The sequence below is a fragment of the Staurois parvus genome, unplaced genomic scaffold, assembly GCF_062004578.1.
Source record: "Staurois parvus isolate SC_StPar_1 unplaced genomic scaffold, SC_StPar_1.0 ptg000937l, whole genome shotgun sequence".
Classification (NCBI taxonomy): Eukaryota; Metazoa; Chordata; class Amphibia; order Anura; family Ranidae; genus Staurois; species Staurois parvus.
The window spans coordinates 1,465,060-1,482,886 of record NW_028318733.1 but is presented as its reverse complement, the minus strand read 5'-3'; the positions used below and the strand labels follow the sequence as shown (position 1 = coordinate 1,482,886).

The 17,827-nt window shown below is 43.2% G+C and overlaps 1 protein-coding gene across 7 annotated transcripts in view; it reads right to left on the bottom strand.

Annotated features, from left to right (window-relative positions):
- The window catches only part of LOC149441903 (plasma protease C1 inhibitor-like), a 565,702-nt gene that overhangs the window by 530,100 nt on the left and 17,775 nt on the right, over nt 1–17,827 (bottom strand). Inside the window, exon 1 of one of the 7 annotated variants that reach the window (XM_089656781.1) lies at nt 3,005–3,384. The exons of the other annotated variants lie outside the window; for them this stretch is intronic. The gene's annotated coding sequence lies outside the window, so the exon portion shown is untranslated. Of the gene's footprint in view, nt 1–3,004; nt 3,385–17,827 lie in introns of those variants that run through there. 7 annotated transcript variants of the gene reach the window in all.

The window sequence follows — 17,827 nt, the reverse complement described above, 5'->3', positions numbered from 1 at the left end:
AGGTGGGCGCTTAGGCGATTGTAAACTAAGCGCTCAAGGAGCAGTTCCACCAATAAATTAGCAAATGGGGTAGGCTGAGAGGATAATTGTCTGCCCCTACCGCCCAAAGGCAATCTATCCAAGGTAGGGAGTAAGTAATTGTTATAATCACCCAACGGCAATAGGGGAACATCAGAATGATTGTCCATAAATTGACCTAGGCATTTAATGACCTCTGAAGAGTAGGGTGGAGGGATATATACCGCATCCACTATGCAGCGAAACCCATTCAAAGTACACAATAGGAAAATATACCTGCCCTCCGCATCAATTCACTCCTGCACATGAATAAATTGAATAGAGTTAGAGATGAAGATACACACACCTCTAGAAAACGTGGAGTGGAAAGAATGTTATTGTATGGGAAATAAATGAGAGCAGAGGGTACCGACAGTGTCAGATTTCAAATGGGTTTCCTGCAAACATACTACAAACAGTTTTAAATGTTTAAGTACATGGAAGACAGAACCCCGTTTAGTTTCATCTCCCAGGCCCCTTACATTCCAGGATAAAAACTTCAATTCTTTATGGGAGACATACATAATACATATGTATAAAATGGGAATGATAACTCAATCGTGGACAGATATAATGCCCCCCCGAGGGGAGCATTAGTAGGCAGTAGGAGGGGCCCAGATCATATGAGTCCGGGTGAGCAGAAGGACAGCCGCAGGAAGCAGGGAAGATAAACCCAGCAACATGCACTCCACTAAACACAGACATCCCAGGTGAACCATATACAAAATAAGGGAGAATACTGAAATTATTACTGGCCAACAGAGCCATAATAATATTAGATAAAATAAACTTATATATAAATATATATATAAAATCGAGCGCAGTATGAGGATGTAGATAGGGTAGCTGCTGGCACTGAAAGGCACCTCGTGAACCTCCAGAGTAATGGTAAAATATGAAAGTGCAGCGCTAACTTAAACAATGATTACACATAAGATAGATCCCATATGAATGTGGATCGGCAAAAAAGACGGCGTCAGTTCATCAGATGTGCTAAATACGTATACAGTCTCCAACACTTGAAGAGCCAGGGATAGTAGATATCAGCAATGATAAAGAAAAGCCAAGTAATGCACTGACCAGATAGCGCAAGTTAAAGCGCATGGGACATTTAAGACCTGTCCCTGGTACTCAGCCACTGTATCACTGGAGCAAGGCGGTGTCATCTGTAGGGTGACCACTAGATGTCATCTGTCCGGATGGAAGCTGTGTCCAGCCACTGTGTTGATGGATCAGGTGGGTGTTGTCTGTAGGGTGACCACTAGATGTCATCGGTTCCAGGAGAAGCTGTATCACGGATCCAGGGATGTCACTGCAGATGTGTTCTTGTTAGGCACAATCCCAGGACCTACTGGATTTACAGGCTCCCCAGAAATAAAGAGCCCGTGGAAAAAGGCCTCAAATAGTGTGATAACGTTTATTTAAAATTGAACAATCAGAAAAGAACTTACTTAGCAAAGGTACAGCTGCTTATAAACGGCCAGACCGGAGGTACATGTACATAAGATAAACAAAGCTTGGCACTTCCCTAAGGGAAGCCTGTAAATCCAGTAGGTCCTGGGATTGTGCCTAACAAGAACACATCTGCAGTGACATCCCTGGATCCGTGATACAGCTTCTCCTGGAACCGATGACATCTAGTGGTCACCCTACAGACAACACCCACCTGATCCATCAACACAGTGGCTGGACACAGCTTCCATCCGGACAGATGACATCTAGTGGTCACCCTACAGATGACACCGCCTTGCTCCAGTGATACAGTGGCTGAGTACCAGGGACAGGTCTTAAATGTCCCATGCGCTTTAACTTGCGCTATCTGGTCAGTGCATTACTTGGCTTTTCTTTATCATTGCTGATATCTACTATCCCTGGCTCTTCAAGTGTTGGAGACTGTATACGTATTTAGCACATCTGATGAACTGACGCCGTCTTTTTTGCCGATCCACATTCATATGGGATCTATCTTATGTGTAATCATTGTTTAAGTTAGCGCTGCACTTTCATATTTTACCATAATAATATTAACTGAAGACACTGGCAGGAAGCCAAAAGGTCCCCTCAGGACCAAAAGCAGGTTGGGGTTTGCACAATGTCTCATGGACAAGCGCACAGCAAGTAAATGTAAGGAAAGCCCAAGAGGGGAGGAGCACTAATTTAAGTGGGAAAGAAATCAGATACAAAAAGGAAAGGAAATGTGAGAGCAAAACCCGCTGTTCTGCTATGCTGAGTTTAAGGCACTAAGGATCAACCAGGTCCCCAACATAAGGTTCCAGGGGAGCTTGCCAGGAGATGTTCCGCTCCATTCAACCACTACAAGGCTGCATTAGGATTATCAAAAAAGTGAGATGCATCATCCGAAAGCACGCAAAGTTTAGCCGGATATAGCATGGCATATTGAAGGCCCAATGCCCGAAAACATTTCTTGACATCCAGGAATTTTGCGTGTTGCTTTTGAACTTCCACAGAAAAATCTGGAAATAAGGATACTTGAACATTGTCAACTGACAAGTTACCCTTGCTTCTGGCCCTGGAGAGAATGGTACCTCTATCCTGATAATTGAGGAGTCTAACAAAAATGTTTACCCTCAGCGTGCTCTGGGATACCCACTGCACACAAATTGTTGCGGCATAACCAATTTTCCAAATGTTCCAACCTAGAGGCATTATTAGAAGCGATCAATTGCACATATCGCACATCGCTATGTAATGGTTGCCAATCATCTTCCAGGGTACTCCCTCTCCCCTCCAAGGCCACAGTGACATCCTGCATTTTCTGCATATCTTAATGCACCAGGGTCAATTCCATCCTCATCCCCTTCACCTCCCCGGTAAGAACTGCTACAAATGAGGTGCATGTAGTGACTGCGGAGTGAGTGGGTTCAGGATGATCTGCAATGGAAACAGCAGGCTGTGTCCCATGAGACTGGGATGGAGGGATACTCACTGCGGGACTGCAGGATGAGATCTCTCGGTCTGCCAGTGCAAGAGGGATCTGTGTACAGCCTGCACAGTCTAAGTCCGGATCAGTAGCGGAGTCCAAAAGTAGTTTCTGGGCAGTTTCCCTGGTGAGCAGCCTGGCAGAGAACTTTTGAGCAGCCTCCCTCTGCTTCTCTTTGGATGCACGGATAGGGTTACTGCCATCTTGCCCAGTTGACTCAGGCAAGGCCTGAGTTTCTGTCCCCCTTTTAGACTTCTCAGGTCAGGATTATCAGGGCACCAAGTGACAGCAGGGGGGTCGGAGTACACCCTGGGGACCCGAAATGCCGTTGTAGCTGGAGAACGAGGTGCCAAACAGGATAATTAACAGGATGCAGAGCAGAGCTCACTGAGCACACTTCCTACTGCATGCAAAGCTGGCCACGCCTCCCATGAGCCAAGATTGCAGTTTAACCACTTCAAGTCCGGACACTCACCCCCTTCTAGTCCAGGCCAAATTTCAGCTTTCAGTGCTATCACACTTTGAATGACAATTGCGTGGTCATGCAACACTGTACCTAAATTAATTTTTTTTAGCATTTTTTTTTGAGACAGATAAAACTTTATTTTGGTGGAATTTATTCACTACTGAGATTTTTATTTTTTTGCTATATATATGAAAGTCTAAAAATTTAGAAATTTTTTTTCTTATAAAGTTTTTTTTTATAAAATTATGCAAATATATAATTTCTTCATAAATCGTTGGCAAAAATATTAATCTATCTTTTTAGGGAAAAAAAATACCCCAAATTAGTTTATAACCAAACATTTTTTTTTAAATTTTTATTTTATTTTTTGATATTATTATTTATGTTTTTTTTACATACTGTCACCCTAGCAGTACAGTGTCACCATAATGACACTGTACTACTTGTGGGGGGAAATTAAGATTTTTTTTTTCTTTTTTCCACTGATTGCTTTTACACCCATAAAGCCTGTAAAAACAATATTTTCTCCTTCTCTCTGGCTGCATTCCTGCAGCCATTGAGAAATACTGTGCGAGCTGTGATTGGTCACAGCTTGTCACATGGTACAAGGCTGTTGTAAATAGCCTTGTACCATGTGATCTCTGTGATCATTCACAGATTTTACAAGTAGTAAGCAATGATGTCAGGAAGTTACATCTTGTTTACTACTATTCATGTGATCACTGATTGGCCAATCAGTGATCACATGAATCGGGACCTCACACAGAGGTTCTGTTCAGTGATCTGTGTTCTGCTGTATCCTCTGGACACAGCGAGCACCGGTCGTGGTGCCGCGTGCTCCTAGGGAGCGAATACAGGCAATGGATACGGGGAGGGGCATTTAGAGACATCCACCCGTATCGGCAGCGCTCCCTTCCAGCCATGTATTAACATGGGCTGGACGGGAAGAGGTTAAGATATGGCTCCCTTTCCCCATCCTGGAAGGATCATTTATAATTGTGTTCTCAAGTATTAAACATGACCTCATAATTACAGGGAGCACAAAATATTCAATATCTACAATATACAGTGTGGATATGAAGCAAATAACTGAATAAACCTCCTAGCAATGCTATTACTAGGCTGCACCTAGAGGGAACTCTAAGGATTTGTAGTGTGACTTCAGGAGACTAATACCAACAAGCTTATATTACACTCGTAATGCAAGTGAGCAACATATGTTTGTGCTCTCCTCTTTGATACAGGTTAGTCAACCGTTATTTATGCTATCTTTGTTCAGTTTTGTGTTTGTTCTGACGTTCACATTCTCTGTTTAGTATCCTGTATGTTAGTAATGGTAACTCTCTAATACAAATTGATGCACTTTTCCATGTGGTCTGTGCTGCCACTATAGTTATCTGTATAATGTGATCCATTTCTTTTTAACACATTAAACTCAGAATGCAAATGAACAACTCATGTTTGTGCTTTCCTCTTTGATACAGGTACTGCAGGCTGCATCTTTTTTACACCTCGCACTCAGATCAACGGTAATTCTGTAACATTTAAGGACTCCATCTGGGATTGGTGCAATCATAGTGCCATAGGTCACAAACAAAGGAAGTGACAGACTACATGGAGGTTGAACAGAACACAAGATGGCTGATCCAACATCAGTAAAGAAGCTGCAGTGGCACATTCAGAAGTTATTGCACGCATTGTCTGAGTCAGCTGTACTCACTGGCTATCTTGATGCAGGAAAAAAGTTAAAGCCGTTTCTAAGCCCACAGGTTCAAGTGAGATGGAGAGTGAGTGGTGAGTACATTATGGAACATCTGCAGGGAGAAGATGTATGCAATGCAGACAACATGGCATACCTTCTCCAGGTAAAAGAACAGTTTTTGTCTTTGATATGTGAAAGAAGCTATGAAAATCCTAATATAAGTGTAGCAAGAGATAGTGGACCAGCCAAGAGAAGATGACTTCCAATCACGATAATGCGACAGGATAATAACCCTGGACCAGCCCGTCAAATACTTGGGGGTCTCAAAAAAGTAGGCCCAGCCTTTTTGTGTGAAAGTTATAGCGTCTACAAACTATGGTATAGATACTGCAATTCACGCCAATTTTTTTGCTATACAGTGCTGCACTAGTTTAACTGACAATTGCGCAGTCATGCAATAAGGTACATAAATTAAATTTATGTTCTTTTTTCCACACAAATATAGCTTTCTTCTGGTGGTATTTGATCACCTGTTGGATTTTTATTTTTGGCGCTATAAACAAAAATTTTTGAGAGAATTTTTTTTAAAAAAAATAATATTTTCTCATTTCTGTCATAAAAAATATCCAAAAATACAAAAATTTCATCATAAATTTAGGCCAAAATGTATTCTGCTACATGTTTTTGGTTAAAAAAATCCCAATAAGTGTATATTGATTGCTTTGTGTGAAAGTTATAGCATCTACAAACTATGGTATAGATAATGGAATTTACACAGCTTTTACTTTCACTTTCATTTCACTTCTTCACTACCTATTACAGTTTTAAAGGCATTGAAATGCCAGGATAGCACCAAACCCCCCCAAATGAGCCCTTTTAGGAAAGTAGACACCCCAAGGAATTTAAAAAGAGGCATGATGAGTATTTTGCAGATCTCATTTTTTCTCGCAAGGTTTTGAAATATAAAAAAAGAGAAAAAATATATGTTTTTGTTTTTTTTTCTTCATTTTCCAAAAACTTGTGGCAACAAACAAGATCTGCAAAATACTCACTATGCTTCTTATCAAATTCCTTGGGGTGTCTACTTTCCAAAAAGGGGTAATTTGGGGGGGGGGGGGGGTGCTATCCTGGCATTTCAGGTCCTCTGAAACTGTGATAGGTAGTCAGGAAGTGTAATAAGGAAATAAAGGCCTTTAAAAGCCTGAAGGTGCTTATTGGATTTTGGAGCCCTGTACTTGGCTAGACTGTCAAAACGTTTCTCACATGTGGTACCCCCATACTTGGGAGAAGTAGCAGAATGTATTTTGAGGAGTATTTCCACATATACCCATGGCATGTGTGAGCAATAAATAATTTAAGTGACAATTTTGTGTAAAAAAAAAAAGTTTTTTTGTTTGTCATTTTCCAAAAACTTGTGGTAAAAAAATAAATTCTTCTATTGATTCAACATGCCTCTGAGCAAATAGTTTGGGGTGTCTACTTTCCAAAAAGGGGTCATTTTGAGGGCTGGGGGCATTTTATGCCCAGCATTAGAAGTTTATGCCACACATCATTCACTCTTCTAACCACCTGAAGACCAAGCGTTTTCTGACACTTTTTGTTCACATGAAAAAAAACCAGTATTTTTTGCTAGGAAATTAATTTAAACTCCAAACATTATATTTTTTAAAGCAAACACCCTAGTGAATAAAATGGTGGTGCTGCAGTTTTTTATGTCACATAGTACTCGGGCAGTGATTTTTCAAAAGCAATTTTTTTAAAAAATACACTTTTTTACTTTTAATGCACAAAAACACAATATATTGGCCAATTGTTTGATAAATTATAAAAGATGATGGTCTGCCGCGTAAATAGATACCAAACATGACATGCTTTAAAACTGCACATGCCCCGTGCAATGGTGACAAACTGCATACGTTTTTAATATCCATAGGCAACATTTTAAAAGCCTTTACAAGCTACAATTTTAGATTTACAGAGGAGGTCTAGTGTTAGAATTGTGCAAAAATTATGAGTGCAGCGCTAATTAGTATCTAATAGAACCGCAATACAATATATACTCAATCCCCAAAATAAATCCAAGATACTCAATACATATACAGTGTCATGCATGTATTCCCTCATGGGGAATATCTCGTGCAAAAACGTGAAAATAAAGTAATATATACTATAATAACATATATACAAATAATAAACAGTGCCACACAAAAAGTGCACAAAGGAATAAACGATAGGTCAAATACGAGAAAAGTCCAAAGTTAATAATAATAATACTGATGATGCTGTGCTTAATGATGAACTTCACACTCCACTCTTCATGCAAAATTATGTGCAGTGTACGTGATTCACACGTGACAATCCTTAACAGCCAAAATGCCCCCTCACCTCCTTCCTTAGACCCCAAGGGGCCAGCACGCTTTCAGGATCACACGATCCTATCAGTATGGATCACTCTCTAGAAAATATCTTCCTCCTCCAGCGTCCACCAGTTTAGCAGCCAGCTCCTCCCAGGGTCATAGTAAGACACAAGCAGAGACCCTCCATAGTGCAACCAGTAATTTTATTGGTAATAGGTATAAAAAGTAGATTTCCACTCACAAAATGATGAATCTTCCAGCCTCCTACCACATGCTATGGGTGTACTGCATACATTGTTGTGCATATAAAATGCTTTGATCCACAATGCATACAGATCTTCCGTGAAAAACAGCTCCAAAAAATTAAGGGGAGTAGTTAAATTTGCTATTTCCACATGAATTCCTGGTTGGGCAGTGAATGCGGGAAGTACGGGTGCTGCAGAATTTGTGGGCTGCCAATCGGGATTTGCAAGCACATCTGGAAGGATACTAGGGGCTCTACGTGCCTGTGTGCGAATTTTTGGTGGTTGCGCACTAGCTTGTACTGCACTTATGGGACTTGCCACATCACCAAGTGTCTGCAGACAGGAGGCGCCTGTGCGTGTATGTAAGCCCTTCGGGGATTTAGATGTTTACTTGGTAGTCGGTTCAAGCCAAGGTCAGGTACCAGGTGGGAATCAGAGCAGACATAGTCAGATGAGATAGCCGAGGTCATACACAGAGGAGCGAGAGAGAGAGTATCCGTAAGCCAAGCCGAGGTCAGATCAGGGGTAAAGCAGAGTAGACAGGTCCAGGAGCAAGTCGAGTCGGTAACAGCAAATCACAGGTCAGAACCACAGGAAATAGGAAACAGGAACAGGGCACAGGGAGCTAGAGATTATCCAGCAACTTGGGGAAGTGATGAGCCTCCTTATAAAGTCCGTTGGGCACCAAACTGAGGCTGATGTATACTTCTGCGGCCATGCAGAGTACTGGCAGAAATGCCAGATCTTCCATAACTTCTGTCGTGGACAGCACCCTGACAGTGCCCCCCCCCTAAAGGGCAGCCTCCGGATGCCCACCTGCGTCATCTTTTCAAGATGCTTGGAAAAAAATTCTTGGAGAAGCCTGGGGGCATGTACATTTCCTTTTGGTTCCCAGGAACTTTCTTCAGGTGGGTACCCCTTCCATCTGACCAGGTACTGGATTTGTCTTCCCCACCTTCTGCAGTCCAGAATTGCTTCAACCTTGTATTTCGTCTCCTCCCCAACTGTTATCGGCGGAGAATGTGGTTCTACTTTCCCTGGAAAAGGATCAGGAACAGCTGGCTTGAGTAGGGAGACGTGGAAAACTAAGTGGATCTTGTATGATTCCAGAAGGAACAGCTTAAATGCCACTAGATTGATTTCCCTCTTGATCCAGAAAGGGCCAATGTACCTTGGACCCAACTTGAGTGACGGGCATGGGAGTTTTAGATCGGCAGTTCACAGCCAAACTTTGTCTCCAATCTTCAGAGGAGGGTTTCCTCTCCGTTTCCTGTCGCAGTGTTTCTTATAATCAGCCTGGGATTTCAGTATAGACTCTCAGAGGACTTTACAGTTGTTCTGTAGCATGAAGAGTCTGTCCTGTACTAGGGGTACCGAAGCTTCAGCAATGGTGTCAGGTATGGAGGAAGGGTGGAATCCATAATTGGCCCAAAATGGCGACTGGTTTGTAGCAGAATGGACTGAATTGTTGTAGGCAAATTCTGCCAATGGGAGTAGGGATGCCCAACCGTCCTGAGAAAAAGCAGAGAAGCACCATAAATATTTCTCCAAAGTCTGGTTCGTTTGCTCCATTTGCCCGTTACTCTGGGGATGGTAGGCGGATGATAAGCAGAGTTCCACCTTCAGGGCTTTGCAGAGGGCTCTCCAGAACCTGGATGTAAACTGCACCCCTCGGTCTGAGACAATATTACTGGGCAGACCATGTAACCTGACAATCTCTTTGATGAAGGTTAGTGCAGTCTCTGGTGCGGATGGAGTACCCACCATTGGTAAAAAGTGGGCCATCTTGGATAGCTGATCCACTACTACCAGAATGGTAGTAAACCCCTCCGAGGGCAGCAAATCCACAATGAAGTCCATTGTGACCATCTCCCAGGGACGATCAGGAATGGGCAGGGGCCTCAGCAACCCCCAGGCCTTGGCTTTGTCTCCCTTGTTCCGTAGACACACTGTGAACAACTTCACATAAGCTCTACATTCATGATTCAAGTTGGGCCACCAAAAGGATCACTGTATTAGTTCCATTGTTGTACGGGCTCCAAAGTGTCCAGCCAGTTGATGGTCATGGAAAGCCCTGAAAACGTGAGACCTCACTTCTTGGGGTACAAAGATTTTATCCTTGTGCGACAGAAGACCATCCTGCCTTCTAAGCGAATCTTGTTCGGGTTCAGGACATAGTGCAGAGGTTTGTTTGATTGAACACTTTAGGCTGGGTTGGATCAGCAAAACATTTTGGGCAGAAAAAATGGTGTTGGGGGGAGAAGGCTCCTCTGGGTCTGGGAACATGCAGGAAAGGGCATCTGTCTTCCTCTTCTTGGATCCTGGGCGGTAGGTTATGTGTAAGTTAAACGTTGAGAAATATAAAGCCTGTCGAGATCTTTGGCGCTTGGCGAACCTTAGATACTCCAGATTTTTATGATCTGTGAAAATCGTAATTGGGTGGCTGGCTCCTTCCAAGAGGCTATCTTAATCGCTAAAAGTTCCCTATCATCCACATCGTAGTTTCTTTCGGCTTGGCTCAGTTTTCTAGAACAAAAGGCTATTGGGTGAAACAGAGCCTTTGGGCCCTGGCGCTGGGTGAGTACGGCTCCTGTAGCAACTTCAGATGCATCCACCTCCAGGACGAAGGGGAGTGTTGGCTCTGGATGCTGTAACACAGGAGTGGAGGTGAATTGATCTTTTAATTGCTCAAATGCTTTTTGAGCTTCCTGGCTCCAGCAAAATCGTGTATGCTGGCGGGTGAGTTGAGTAACAGGGGCAATGATTGTGGAAAAGCCCTTAATAAATTTCCGATAAAAGTTAGCGAAACCCACGAATCTTTGGACCCCTTTCCTGTCTGAAGGTGCAGGCCAATCCAGGATAGCAGATACTTTCTGAGGGTGGTCCATGGAGATTCCCTCGGTGGAAATTATGAGCCCCAGGAACTGGATGGACTGCTTCTCAAACTCACACTTCTCCGCCTTGGCGTACAAGCCATGCATCCTTAGAGTGTTTAGCACTTTCCTAACGTGATCACGATGGAGTTCCAGCTAGGTAGAGAAAATTAGGATATCGTCCATGTAGACAATCACAAAAAGGTCAAGGTACTCTCTAAAGATGTCGTTCACAAAATGTTGAAACGTAGCAGGGGCATTACATAGCCCAAATGGCATCACTAGGTACTCAAAATGTGTGAAGGTTGTTCTAAAGGCGGTCTTCCACTCATCGCCCTCATATACGGACTAAATTGTAGGCCCCCCGTAAGTCCAATTTAGTGAACACTTGGGCTGTTCAAAATCTCTGAAACAACTTGGGCACCAGAGGAAAAGGATACCAGTGTTTAATAGTAATTTTATTAAGTTCCCTGTAGTCAATACAAGGTCTAAGAGACTGATCCTTTTTTTCTACAAAGAAAATACCAGCCCTGGCAGGAGAGGAAGAGGGGCAGATAAATCCTTTAGCGAGATTCTCGTCTAGATAGTGCTGGAGGGCTTCCAGTTCAATTTCGGACAATGGGAAAATTCGCCCAAATGGTATTTCTGCCCCTTGGAGTAACTCAATTGGGCAATCGTAAGACCGATGAGAAGGCAATGCGTCGGCCTTCTTATCAAATACATCAAGAAAGTCGTGGTAGGGAGAGGGAACTGATTGACTGGCCTCTGGTGGAGGTTGGACTGAGAGACATACAGAAGAATTGGTGAGAGCAGGGGCACCACAGTGTTGTAGACAATATTCTGAAGAAAAGATGATTTCCTTCTTGGGTCTGATCTGTGGGTTGTGGGCTTGCAACCAGGGTATTCCTAGGATGGCTGGAAACATGGGGGATCTGATCACGTCAAAATGAATAAACTCCTGATGGCTGATAGTCGGTTGTTGCAAGAATAGGAATGGTTTCCTGGGTAACAGGTCCGGAACTCGGAGTAGTGCCATCCGCAAGGAAGACGTCAAGTCTGTTTCTTAGGCAGAAGAGGGATGTGTAAGTCGTTAGCCAATTGGATGTCTAAGAAACAGCTACAAGCTCCTGAGTCAATGTCAGCCACCTGCACTGACATGAGGAGAATGCCATGGGTGGTTAGCTGGGGATAGCTGAAGGTATGAAGGATGGGCCTGGCTGGACTTACTTGGTCGTACTGGGCAGGAAGTGGCCCATGGCCCCACAGTAAAGACAGAGGTTGCCTTGCTGTCTGCATAGCCTTTCTTCCGGAGTTAGGGCGGGCCGGAGAAGGCCAATTTGCATAGGTTCTACCTTCAAAGTATTGATGGGTTGTGGTGCAAGGGCAGGAGCCGTTGGTCCTGGAACTTTTGGCAGAACCCAAGTGGGCCAAAAGGTCTGAGTACGCTCCACGCGTCTTTCCTGTAGACGCCGATCCAACTGAGTAGCGAGCAGGATAAGGTTCTCCAAGGAAGAGGGAGCTTCCACCCTAGCTAACTTGTCCTTTGAGGGACTCGGACAGGCCTAGATGGAACTGGTACTTCAATGCTGCATCGTTCCAACCGGTGTCTGGCTCGATTGATCCTGACCCGGCTTGTCTGACACTGCTGCACATATGTTCCTGTATCTGCACCTGGCCTGTATCCTGATTGCCGCCATACCTACCTGCTGCTGCACCTATGTTCCTGCACCCGCACCTGGTCTGCACCCTGGTTGACGCCATACCTACCTGCTGCTGCACCCACGGTCCTCCATCCGCACCTGGTCTGTATCCTGGTTGCCGCCATACCTATCTGCTGCTGCAACCACGTTCCTGCATCCGCACCTGGCCTGCATCCGGATCTTCTGGGTCATCACTTGCCTACCGTCATCTTCAGACCCACCCGGCACTCGTGCCACTCCTGGCTCGTCACCCTCTGTCTCCACTATCAGGGGCCCAAGCGAGAGTAGTAAGAGGACACCTCATCTCCACGTCTGGCTCCCCAACCAGGTATGTGACAGTAATAAAGCAGGGAAACTTTTAGCATGTCAGCTACAATCACGTCAAGCCAAATCTAATTTAGCTTACTTAGTACACCCCACCACCAAAGATAAAGTTTTTCATCCCACGGATATCACAAATTCCTTTAAGGACTACTATCAAGCCCTTTGTAACGTAAATAGAAGCACTAACACCCCTCAACCATCCACAGAAAATTTAGCAACATTTCTGAAATCCTGTTAATCTTTCTTCTATAGATCCTGAAATTTTAGAAGGGCTGAATGAATTAGAAAACAGTATTTCCTTACTAGCGTTAAATAAATCCCCAGGAGAGGATGGACTCTCTGCCAAATACTATAGAACATTTAAGGATACCCTATTTCCCTACTTATTATCTGTTTGTAATGAAGTTGCATCTTCAGGAACATTTCCTAAGGAAATGCTCCAAGCACTCATCATAATCTTGCCAAAACCTGGGAAAGTACCTGACATGCCCCAAAACTTTGGGCCCATTTCCCTTCTAAATATGGACCTCAAAGTGTATGCTAAAGCTATAGCCAATCATTTAGCAGATGTCACCCCTACTTTGATAGCACTACTATTATTATTATTAATAGTATTATACAGTATTTATATAGCGCCAAAAGGTTTGCTCAGCGCTGTATATTATAGTGGGGGACAGTACATGAGACAATACAGTAACAAAATAATACACGAGGGGTTCAAGGGCCCTGCTCTTTCGAGCTTACAATCTAGGAGGGAGGGGATAGTGGTACAGGAGGAAGTGGCTGTGGGGGATGGAGTGGTAGGAGGTGTGGAGGAGATCGGCTGTTAGGTGAGGGTGGAGTAGGCTTCCCTGAAGAGATGGGTTTTCAGGGTGCGCCTAAAGGTGAGGAGGGTAGGTGACAGTCTGATTGATTGGAGTAGTGAGTTCCAGAGGGTGGGGAAAGTCCTGGAGAAGTCCTGCAGTCGGGCGTGGGAGGAGGAGACCAGGGAGCTAGAGAGTAGGAGGTCTTGCGAGGAGTGAAGATTACGGGTAGGGTGGTATTTGGGTATCAGGTCGGTGAGGTAGTTTGGGGCAGCATTATGAATGGCTTTGTATGTCAATGTTAGCAGTTTAAATTCAATGCGTTGGGCAATCGGAATCCAGTGGAGAGAATGACAGGGGGGGGGTGGCAGAAGCGGAGCGGTTGGTAAGGTGAATGAGTCTGGCCGCTGAGTTCAGGATCTACTGTCTAGATCAAGTAGGCTCCGTGAAAGTGAGACAGGCATCTGATGGGACATGTAGGATGCTCAGTCTCCTTAGAATTGCTGAACCCTGCAGGTTGCCTGCTACATTTATACCTTTAGATGCTGAAAAAGCATTCAATAGGGTGCAATGTGGGTACATGCAAGCAACATTACAAAAATGTGGATTACGGGATTTATTATGGCATTGTACACATCCCTATCTGCCAGAGTCTTCAGTTCTTTTGTCCTATCAGACACATTTTATTTAACAGGGATGTCCATTATCCCCTATCATTTTCTCCCTAGTAATGAAACCATTTGCAGAGACCATTAGGAATTTAAATGCTATATCAGATATTCCAGTGAACGGGAAGTAGGGCTTTTTGCTGACGATGTGATTCTAACCCTCATGTATACAAATCTCTCCCTTCCCACAGTTGACAAAATAATCAAAGCATTTGGAGAGGTGTCTTATTACAAGGTGAATATAGATAATTGCCATGCCCTTACTACTAACCTTACTAAGGGGGAAATATTATGGTTGAGAATAGTATTTCCTTGTGTTTGGGACAATGAGCGTATTCCTTATCTAGGGATTCAATTAATATCAAAATCAGCATATTTGTATGATGCTAATTATAATAAGCTATTGCATAAAAAAACTGACCTGCTTAATCTGGCTAAATCTGAAATCTCATGGCTGGGGCGCATAGCGTCTTTTAAAATGCTTCTGCTCCCCAAAAATTTATACTACTTCAGGACCATTCCCATCATGTTACCTGCTCATTTTTTACAACCTTAAATTCAGTTCTTAAACATTATGTATGACATGGAAAGCAAGAGTTTCCTTTTACTATCCTTACTGAACAAATTTAAAGGAGGTATGGGTTTGCCAGTTTTACAGGATTATTATAGAGCAGCTGTGACGGGAGTGACTTTTGGGGGTGGGGGGACCCCTGTATCATCTTCCCAAATCCCTCTTATGTCTAAGGCACCCTGTGTCTGTTAGGGGGTACAGGGTGAAATGTTCTAATATGGGAGTGGGGGTTGTCCATTGTTCACTGCCATGTGGTTGGTCCATTGTTCACTGCCATGTGCTGCATTCCATTGTTCTGTGTCTTGGATTGGTGGGGGTTTTTTCCTGCAGCCCTTCTCCCTGCTTGGAGTACCTGAAGCTCAGGCAGTGGATTTGGGAGGTGCTTTGGAGAGGAGCCCTCCAGGCTGCTGGTATGGACAAAGGTAAATGCTATCCAACCCCAGGGGAACGGGCCAGGGACCATTGGAAGTTACGGATGCCATTCCTGGGAGAGCGACCCCAGGAACAATGGGTGACTGAGTTGAACAGGCTGGTCCAGCAGGAGATACAACTGGACAACCAATATCGGGCTTTGCGGTGGTACGTAGAGCAGGAATATTTAGGGGTGTCAACAGAGTGCTCTCCTGAGGGATATGACTTTGCTGAGCCTGGCTTGCTGTGGGAGAGCCTTACAGATCATTTTGTGTTTAGCGATGAAGGGGAACCTACCTTGGAGGAGTTGCGAGAAGGCTATGTTCGGTCTCACAGGGGTCTCAGAGCTTGAACCAGATCTGGAATACCTGCTGAAGAAAGAACTGCATCTGGAAAGGGCATACAGTCAACTGCTAAAACATGTTCGGCAGCATGCCCAAGAATCGGCAGTGGAAATTCCAGAGACTGGAGATTTGATAGACTTTTCAGCAGTAAGAGTCTGGTGCTGTCTATTTCCTGCATGATTAGCGGTGAGGGTCCGTGGATGGTGTTCGGGCAGGGAAGCTGGAGTATAACGGAAATACCGAAGTGTAGTCTGTGTCCAGTTCCGTTACAGCGGCGCTATTAGACCAAATATGAACGTGGTTAATACCTTCCACTGAAAAAAAGTGGGTGTTCCTCAAGATGGATTTTGATAGGAAACAAAGACCTTACCACCCTGTTGTTAGTGGCAGCCACTAAACATCCTATACAGATCCCTGATCACCCATCTATGTTGGCATGGCAGTATTTACTAGGGCCACAAAAAGAAAATATATCTAAGACTGCATTACCATCACAGGTATATGATTTCTTCGTCCCTTATTTTTCTACAAAACCTTGGACAGTTAAATGGTTTACTAATCTAACAGATTTACCATTTGAGGTACAGCAACGGAGACTTATGAAATAGCTCAAATTAATAATCTCCACAGAGGATATAAAATTCTCCAATAGCATTAGATAAAGTGTGGGATTATGATCATAAATCTGAAATTTCAAAGGGGGAATCTCCTGGTTCTATTCTTACCTACTAACTCATAACCAGCGAGTAAAATCCCATCAATCAATGATTAAATGGGAAGATAAACTGGGCTGTGGTTTCACAGAGAAGGAATGGGAGATGGCTTTTTTCACTTTGTATTTGACAACATTACTCCACATAGAATGTCAATTCAGAGAGGCCTTCCCTGCCCCCACCTTACAAATGTATTTCCACTTTCTCCATCAGATCATCCCTACAGTTATGACCTTTTGTACCTCTTGAATTTCTTTTGAGATTTGTAAACTGTAAGGAGCACGGCTCTCTGATTCCTACTGTATTGTAATTGTACTGTAGCCCCTATGTTGTAAAGCGCTGTGTAAACTGTTGGTGCTATATAAATCTTGTATAATATTAACTAGTTGACACCCAGCCTATAGCCAGATGGCGGCCGGGCGAACAGCTCGTCCCTACGGGTGGATGCCATATGGCGTCCTTTCTGGATCACGCATTGCGCATGCCCACAGGGCTGCGCTGAGGAGCGATCTGTCACCGGCTGTGTACCTTGGACATGGTCAATGACAGATCTGTGTACCGGCCCCGTTGCCAGTACCATGTGATCTGCTGTGACCAATCACAGCAGGTCACATGACAGTTGTATACAATGGATGGCTCTCTTTCATGCCATCCAATGTATACAAGTGTGTTTAACTGTAAATGGTCACAGCGATCACAAGCACAAGCTGGGCCAATCACAGCCCAGCTGTGTCATGTGATTAGCCGTGGCCAAATCACAGCTAACCACAAAAAAAAAAACCCCTGAATGAATCGATTTCATTCAGGTAAATGCTTTCTTATAGCAAAGTAGTTCTTTGCTATAAGCAAATTGTGTAAAAAAAAAAAAAAATTACTGATCACTTCCCCAAAGTAGTATAATGTTACTATGGTAACATTATACTACTTTGGTCATAGTGAAATATGAAAACAAATCTTAAAAAAAGAGAAAAATTTTTTTATAAAAAATTGAAAATAAAAAAAAAATATAATTTTTTTTTCGTACTGTCACCAGTCAGTGTCCCTGGTCACCACCATGCCAGTTATATGATAACGCTGTACTGCATGGTGACAGTATGTAAAAAAAAATAGTGAAAATAATTTTTTTAATTTCTTCATTTTCTGAAAAATTTACAAAAAAATTACAACTTCAAAAAACTCACAATGTCTGTTATGAAATACGTCGGACTGTCTACTTTGCAAAAAGGGGTCATTTGGGGGATATCTGTACTGTCCTGACATTTGGGGAATATCTGTACTGTTCTGACATTCTTGGACCTCAAGAAATTAGATTGGCTGTCAGTACTTCAGGATTGATCAATTTTCAGATATATCCCATAGTTTGTGAACTCTATAACTTTCGTACAGACTAAATAATAAATACTAATTTGGGTTATTTTTACCAAAGAAATGTAGCAGAATACATCTTGGCCTAAATTTATGAAGAACAATTACTTATTTGCAAACTTTTATAACAGAAACAAAGACAAAAGTGGGGTTTTTTTCACATTTTTTGGTATTTTTTTGTTAATTTAGCAAAAAATAAAAACCCCAGTAGTGATTAAATACCACCAAAAGAAAGCACTAGTTGTGTAAAAAAATTATAAAATTTTAGTTTGGGTACAGTGTTGTAT